General features: G+C 40.1%; 1 pseudogene; it reads right to left on the bottom strand.

Moving 5' to 3' along the window:
• Nucleotides 1-1,165: 1,165 nt before the first annotated feature.
• Nucleotides 1,166-3,537, bottom strand: LOC106733851 (cytochrome c oxidase subunit 7C, mitochondrial pseudogene; annotated as a pseudogene).
• Between the last annotated feature and the right edge of the window lie 4,808 nt (nucleotides 3,538-8,345).

Genomic DNA, 8,345 nt, shown 5'->3' with positions numbered 1-8,345 from the left:
AAACAAATAAAGTTAAAAAATAATTCTTTAAAAAAAGTTGTTTATTTATTTTGTTTATGATTAATGTTATTTAATTTATATAGGGCACATGCACTCATGAGAGAGAGAGAGAGAACAAGCCACCAGGTCTAGGTCTTGAACCACAGTCAGCCATCTCTCTTTTTCTCTCTCTCTCTGTCCCTCTCTAATCAAATTGAAATAAACAAATAAAGTTAAAAAATAATTCTTTAAAAAAAGTTGTTTATTTATTTTGTTTATGATTAATGTTATTTAATTTATATAGGGCACATGCACTCATGAGAGAGAGAGAGAGAACAAGCCACCAGGTCTAGGTCTTGAACCACAGTCAGCCATATGACCGTGGTTCAAGTCCCGGACCCAGTGGCTTAAACTCATGCTGGTCACATGTGCATGTGTGCCCAAGATCCTGAGAAGAGAAGGGATTGCGGCGTGGCCATCCCTCTTTGGGGGTGATTTCTTGCTTTCTATCTCTCTGTCTTTCTGGTGATGTATGTGCCCTATAGCAAAAACCTCTCAAAAATTTTTTTATTTTGATACATTTTTCAGAGATTGTGACTGCATCTCTTAAAATGCTCTTTATATCTGTTTTTTTAGAAAGATTTTTGCTGGGCCCAGTAGTTAGCATAATGGCTATGTCACTGAACTCCCATGTAGTCAACCACGGTTTGTGTCCCAGACCCAGTGGCTTAAAACTCACGCTGGGTGCATGTGTGTGCGTGCCCAAGATCCTGAGAGGAGAATGGAGGAGAAGGAATTGTGGTATGGCCATCCTCACTGGGGGGCGGTTTCTCGCTTTCTGTCCCTCTGTCTCTCTCTGTCTGTCTGGCGAGCACATGCGCCCTATAGCAAAAACCTCTCCAAAAAAAAAAAAAAAGATTTTTGCTATAGGGTGTGTGTGCTCACCAGAGAGACAGAAAGTGAGAAATCACCCTTCCCCCATGGGGGATGGCCAGGGTGTAATCCCTTCTCCTCCATTCTCCTCTTGAGACTTTCAGTACGCATACACACATGCACTGCATGAATTTAAGTCGAAGGGTCCAGGACTTAAACTGCAGTCGACTGCGTGGGAGTACAGCGATATAACCATTATCCCATCTGGTGGTTCCTTTATTCATATCTATTAAATGGATGGATTAAAGCATCCTTATTTCTTAAGCAGTTGGTGTCTTACTATAATGAAAGGTGCAAAAAATTGAGAGCCAAAGTACAAAGTCACCATAACAAGTAATCACCACTTGTTTTCCACTGAAAATGGCAGATTCTTCCCCGGGCCCTCCTCATAGTGGCTCCTATGGACCATGGCAGTCCTGAACCTCCAGATGCTCTGTCCCAGGATGGCGCTGTTGGAAGCTCTGAGAAATGCACAGAGTCTGAGTGTTGGAGAAATGATGGCACCACACCAAACCCACCTTTTCTCACACCTTCTCTATACTTCTGTATTTATTCTCTCTTACTTGTGAAATAAACTCAATTGTAAATCATCCAGACTAAAAGTTGCTTATCCTAACAGTCTAAGGTAAGCCCTCCCTGCTGAGATACCATGATCCAAATAAAACCAGTCTCTATGTGTCCAGTTTTTGTCTTGGACCATTAAAAACAGTATGGAAGCCAGCAGGTGGTGTGGTGGTCAAGGTACTAGATTCCCACATGGCTGACTGCCGCTTGAGTCCGGCTTGAGACACGGACCTGGCAGCTTGCTTTCTCACTTTCCCTCTCTCTCTCTGGTGAGCAAATGTGTCCTATAGCAAAATTAAAAAAAAAAAAAGTTAATTAAATGTAATAAATAATTATTTTTAAAAAATAGTATGTGCTAACAGGAAAAGTCATGCTTTACCTAGACAAAGCTATCTTTTCTTTAAAAATTTATTTTCTGAGCTCTCTTAATCCTATTCTTAAAATTAAAATCCTTAAAATTATTTAGCAAGATGTAGGAAAGATTGTATTTATAAGCCACCCATAAATGATTTCTCGTCTTACTAGTGCCTAGCAAACTCCAATCATGTGAGCTACATAAGGCACTGGGAAATTGACTTTGGTCCTCCTGAGAAATATTAGTTACATCCTCAGGAATTCATCTGGAGAGAGCATTTTATCCAGAATCATTAAAAAGTAGCTAATCACCTTCGTTTAGCTTTCTGAGTTTGTGCTCTCTCAATTGCTGGCTGCTGAACTAAGTGACTAGGACACAGAGGTTGGGGGTGTATCGTGAGGCATACTGTAAAGTATATAACATCGGTATATAGGTCAGAATTTCTGAATTATGGTTCTAACTCTGGTTCCAACTAACTTTAACAAGTAATTTAACCTTGATGATTTAAAAATTTTTTTTCTTTAAAAAGTCATGTGGTTGGGACCAGCAGTTAGCATAATGGCTATGTCGCTGGACTCCCACGTAGTCGATCACGGTTTGCGTCCCGGACCCGGTGGTTTTGCCCTATAGCAAAAACCTCTCCAAAAAAAAAGTCATGTGGTTGAACTAGGCAGCTCCTAAATATCTCTATATGCCCAAACTACATCGTTATATAATTAGCTCACCACGGGAAACCCTCAAAGAATCCCAGACACTGCCTCCTTCCTTCATTCCTGACAGGTCACTGAATATGACTCTTCACTTCTAGGCTATCTTCCCTCCCTCTCTCTCTCTGGTGAACAAACGTGATTTTCACTTGCTTTCTTTTTCCTACTTGCTTTTCCCTTCTTCTTTTTTCATTTCTTCCTTCCTCCCTCCCTCCTTTCTTTTCACCATCATGAGAAAATTTATTATCTCACATAATGAGAAATCCAGAATACAGGCTATGCTGCCTTTTAACTAAATATGACATGCATAAAAATATTTAAAAATCTTTGGGGGAAAGGAAAACACCTTGTGATTTTGATTACCCGTAGGATGACCTCAGTATGGCTTGGGGATTTCTGTACCTTTAGGGACTACCCTAGAATAAGTATCCTAATTATAGTTCCTCTGTCCTCTAAATTCAGCAGTAGCCATTTAAATAAAGCTGCCACCTGAGTCCTCAGTCTTCTTATCCTCCCTAGAGGCTTAATTAAGTTCACTTGTTAGTATATGACCAGACTTTATGCTTCCGCCATCTTACCTAACCAAAATCCTACATGAAGATTGAAATAGTAGAGTGTCAATCCGCTGAATTAATATCAAATAAAGGGAGACCTTATTTAGATAAAGTGTGAAACAAATTTGTATTGCTCAAGAGAATATTTTGTCAAAAAGTTTAATTCTATCAAGTTTGTCCCTAAGAGGCACATGCACTCACTGACGAGAGACAGAGAGGGAAAGTGAGAAATTATCCCCACCCCCACCCCGGGTGGAGATGGCTATGCCACAATCCCTCTCCTCCATTCCCCTCCTGAGATTTTGGGCACGCACACACACATATCTGGCTTGATTTTCAAGCTGCCAGATCTGGGACTAGAACCATGTTAGTCATGTGGGAGTCTAGTGCCTTAACCACAATAGCACCTACTAGACCCTCAAATTTGACTCTTCAGTTACCTCATCCTGAATCTTCCCCTCACACCCAACTTGGTTTAGATCGACTCTACTAATTCTTATCCTACTAACATACATTCTTCATCATAGGCCACAGTAGTCAGGATTTTTTAAGAGATTTTTGCCAAGGTGCGTGCGATCACTAGAAACACAGAAAGAGACAGAGAGAGAGGAAGTGAAAAATCACCCCCCCGGGGGATGGTCACACCACAGTCCCTTCTCCTCCATTCTCCTCTGGGGATTTTGGGCATGCACACACATGCACCTGGTGAGTTTCAAACAACCAGATTTGGGACACGAACTACGGTTGGCCATGTGGAAGTCCAGAGCCTTAACCACTATACCACCCATTAACCCCCTAGTCAAAGATTTTAAACAGAAGTTAGAAAGTGCAAAGAAGAGGAGGACCAGCAGTTGGCATAATGGTTATGTCGCTGGACTCCCATGTAGCCAACCACGGTTCAAGTCCTGGACCCAGTGGCTTAAACTCATGCTGGACACATGTGCGTGTGTGCCCAAGATCCCAAGAGAAGAATGGAGGAGAAGGGATTGTGGAGTGGCCATCCCCCCTGGGGAGTGATTTCTCACTTTCTGTCTCTCTGTCTCTCTCTTTCTGGTGAGCACACGCACCCTATAGCAAAAACCTCTCAAAAAAAGGGAAAAGAAAAGAAAGTGCAAAGAAGTTAACTTACTAAGTTAACTTACTATAGATTTTCACATTCAAAGAATTCACAAATTAGGAGGTCAAGCAGTGGTACAGTGATAAACGCTGGTCTTTGTGAGGCTGGCCCTCATGGGAATGTTCCAGGTTTGTGTCTGGAGACCTCCCTGAGTACACTGGGCATGTGCACAGTCATGATCTGGGGCTGGGTGGAAATGGGGGTAGATCACAGCATCAAGACACTGTGGGGAGTGCTCTTTGTCTCCTTACCTGTCTCTCACACTCATAGAAGAAATAAATAAACAAGAAAAGAAAAAAAAGATCCCCAAATAGAAAGACAAATAGAGAACAAAAGTTTAAACAACATGACAAAAGGCTATGTCGCTGAACTCCGCAGTTCAAGTCCTGGACCTCACACAGGGTGCATGTGTGTGTGTGCCCAAGACCCCAAGAGGAGAATGGAGCAGAAGGGATTGCAGCGTGGCCATCCCCCCGGGGGATGATTTCTCGCTTTCTGTCTCTCTGGCGAGCGCACACGCCCTGTAGAAAAACCTCTCAAAAAAAACAAAAAAAAAAAACAAAAACAAACTCCCTATGCCGGATGAGCAGGTGGAGTGGTGATTGATGAGCTGGATTCCCACACGGCAGACTACGGTTCAAGTACTGGACCTTGTGGCTTGAAAATCATGCCAGGTGCATGTGTGTGCATGCCCCAAATCCCAGGAGAATGGAGAAAAGATTGCAACATGGCTGTCCCCCCTGAGGGGGGTGATTTCTCAGTTTCCCCCCCTCTCTCTCTCCAGTGAGTGCATACACCCTTGGGCAAAAATCTTTAAATAAAATTCTTATGTGTTTAGGAAGAGTAACAGTTCCTTACCAGAGTGACAGAGTGGTTTAACCTTTGGGAATCAATGCTACCTCCCTTTTATGAAAATTTCCTTGGGAAAGTCAGCCACCCAGAGACAGCCGAGTATCTGAAAGTCAGCTAGCCAGCAACAGTCTTGCTAGAATAACACACTCTAGTCTCTGTAACTAAGAAAAACCCCATTTCTTTTGTTTTTAAAATTATTTATTTTGCATTCATTCACTAAACATCATCACAGCATACAAGATGCAGTTTCCCATCCAGCCACATACATTATAGCAAAAATCTCTCTTTCTCTCCATATATATATATATATATATTCCCCTCCATTTCTCACCCTCTGTCATTTCCCACCCTCTTTCCACTCTATTTCTGGTATCTGCAGTTGCTTTCCATTCCTTTTTTTTCCTCCCACATTTTATTGGTTAACAAAGTACCTTAACTGATCTAACTACTTTCAATAGCAAGTTCAGCTGATATATAAATATCTGTGAACAATTGTTTGACTTTAGGCATAAAACTGTGAGTAGAATGAATATACTATAAAATACTACCTAGTTGAGGCTATATAGCTTACTGTGGTCATTAAATAGGTATTTTTTAATATATTTTTTAATTTCAAGAAAGGCAGTTTTTAGCTTTAATAAATGAACATTTTAAAATGTTAAGAGAACTTTGCTTAAGACTTAAAAGCCAGGAAGCAGTTCAGGATTCTGTTCAAATAGTAGTTACCTGGATCTGTTGACAATTAAAGAGAAGACAAAAATCCTTATCTCTTGACTACAAAGCATCGAAAAAGGTCAGTATTGTTATAGTCAAAAACCATAAAATTCTATTTTATCAGCTCAGTCTCATGTACTTAATCTAACTTCAGTTGTGGTCCAAGCTTTCTGTTTAAATTCTGGAAGATAATATGAAGATAATATTCACCTCTGGACTTGTCTCTACCATTAAGCCAGCCCTTTTTTTTTTAAAAAAAAACTCTTATATCTGTGTGTCTGACTTTAGTTTTCCTGATAAAACAACTCCTTCAGAACTTCTTGGAGAACTGTTCTGGTGTTGGTAAATTTTTTCAGGTTTTGTTCATCCGAGAACGTTCTTTTCTTCTCTTCCCATATGAAGGATAATCTTGCTGAGTATAGTACTCTTGGTTGGAATTATTTTGGAGAGACATTCTTGGGTTGATTCTATTTGGGGTCCTTTGTATTTCTTGGGACTGGATCTTTGAATGCCTCTCTAGGTTTGGAAAGTTTTCTTACAGGATTTCATGGAATAGATTATCAATGCCCTTCTGAGTCTCTTTGCCTTCTTGGATACTAATTATCTGGATGTTTGACGTTTGAGGATATCTAGTATTTCTCATATATTATTCTCATTTTTTAGACTATTTTCTCAGTCTTTGTGGTGGAATTTTTTAGACCAGTAATTCTATTTTCCATATCTGATAATCCATGTTCTGTATGATCTAGTCTGCTTTTAATACTGTCAAGGGAGGTTTTGATTTCCCGTATTACAGCCTTCATCTCTAACAATTCTATTTGATTCTTTTTTATGATGTGTATTTCCTCTTTCAGATCGTGCAAGCTATTTTCTCAGTCTTTGTGGTGGAATTTTTTAGACCAGTAATTCTATTTTCCATATCTGATAATCCATGTTCTGTATGATCTAGTCTGCTTTTAATACTGTCAAGGGAGGTTTTGATTTCCCGTATTACAGCCTTCATCTCTAACAATTCTATTTGATTCTTTTTTATGATGTGTATTTCCTCTTTCAGATCGTGCAAGAACTTCCTCACCTCCTGGAACTCCTTGACTCTATTCTCCTGCCTCTTCTGGAGTTCACTGTCTCTCTCCTCTTGTATCTCTGTTAACTTTGTCACTAGAATTTAAATTCTTCATCAAACATTTCCATGATTTCCATTGAACTGTCTGTAGATGAAGAGGAGTTATTCTTTTCCCTTGGGGGGGAGGTATTATCTTGATTTCTCATATTTCTTGTGCCTCTGTGGTGATTTCTAGTCATCTGATGGATTATACGATCATTCCTAATTTCTAGAAGTTCAGTCTGAACATTCACAGCCGTGCAGGAGGAGGTGATCTGCAATCTCTTTGTCAATTAGTTTTTATCCCTTGTTGCAGCAGATTTAGTGGATATAGAGGAATATGTTGATCCTAATAGTATTTAGATGTTTGGCTATGGTTCCCTTAGATCCATCTAGATACTCAGTGAATGGAGACTGAGCAGCAAAGTGATGAGGTAAAACACAAAGAATAAGAAAACAGAGAGAGAGAAAATAAAACAAAAAAAGAGAGAAAAAGAAAAAAGAGAAAAAACAACCAAAAAATTATTAATTTTTTACAGCAATGGAGGAGTCTTCTGAAGGCCTGCCCCTTGCCTCTCCTAGAGAGAATGGGAAAAGGGGATTATCAGCAAGATGAAGGAGGATCTATCTGAAAGCCAAGAGAATACTTTACCTTAAAAAAATTTTTTAAAGGAAAAATTGCAAAAAAGTGAGAAGACAGAGAGGCAAACAGAGAGAGAAAGAGACAGAGAAAAGGATAGAGGGGTGCCCTACCACTCAAGACTGGGGGCTGAAGGCTGAATTATCAGTAGAAAAATCTTCATTTCTCTTATTCCCTAAATTCACTAGTTCCCAGCAGCAATGGAGGAGTTGTCTTCTCAGAAAAAAAAAAAAATTCTGAGGCTAAGATAGACCTAATCCTTGCTTCTGTAATAAATACAACCACTAAGCAAATACTTCCTCAAATCTCAGCACACTGGCAGTTTGTTTTCCTCCAGGGTACTGTGCCTAATGAGTGTGGTCATCATACAAGTCACATAAAAAATGGCCTTAAGTGATTTACTTACAAGAATAGCTTAACAAAAGTTGCTTAACCAGCTTGCAGATATGACAACCCCAGAAAGTACACCTTCGTGAAAAGTTCCTCAAAGAACACAACCCAAGAATAACAAGTTTCAAGGGGCTGGCAAGTGGCATGGTGGTTAAGGCAGCGGGGCTCCCACATGGCTGACTGCAGTTTGAGTCTCGACCTGGCGGCTTGCTTTCTTACTTTCCTTCTCTCTCTCTGTCTCTCTGGTCAACTTCAAAGATAAAAAAATAATAAAATCATGACAACGAATAAAAGTGAATAAAATAATTCTTTTTTTAAAAAACAAAGAGGAAGAAAGAAAGAGGAAGGAAGGAAGGGAGGGAGGAAGGGAAGAGGGAGGAAGGGAGGGAGGGAGGGAGGGAGGGAGGGAGGAAGGAAGGGAGGAAGGAAGGAAGGAAG

The sequence above is a fragment of the Tupaia chinensis genome, unplaced genomic scaffold (assembly GCF_000334495.1).
Source record: "Tupaia chinensis unplaced genomic scaffold, TupChi_1.0 Scaffold145519_1, whole genome shotgun sequence".
NCBI classification, from domain to species: domain Eukaryota; kingdom Metazoa; phylum Chordata; class Mammalia; order Scandentia; family Tupaiidae; genus Tupaia; species Tupaia belangeri.
The sequence above is the reverse complement of the archived record's forward strand: the minus strand, read 5'-3'. Positions and strand labels throughout refer to the sequence as shown.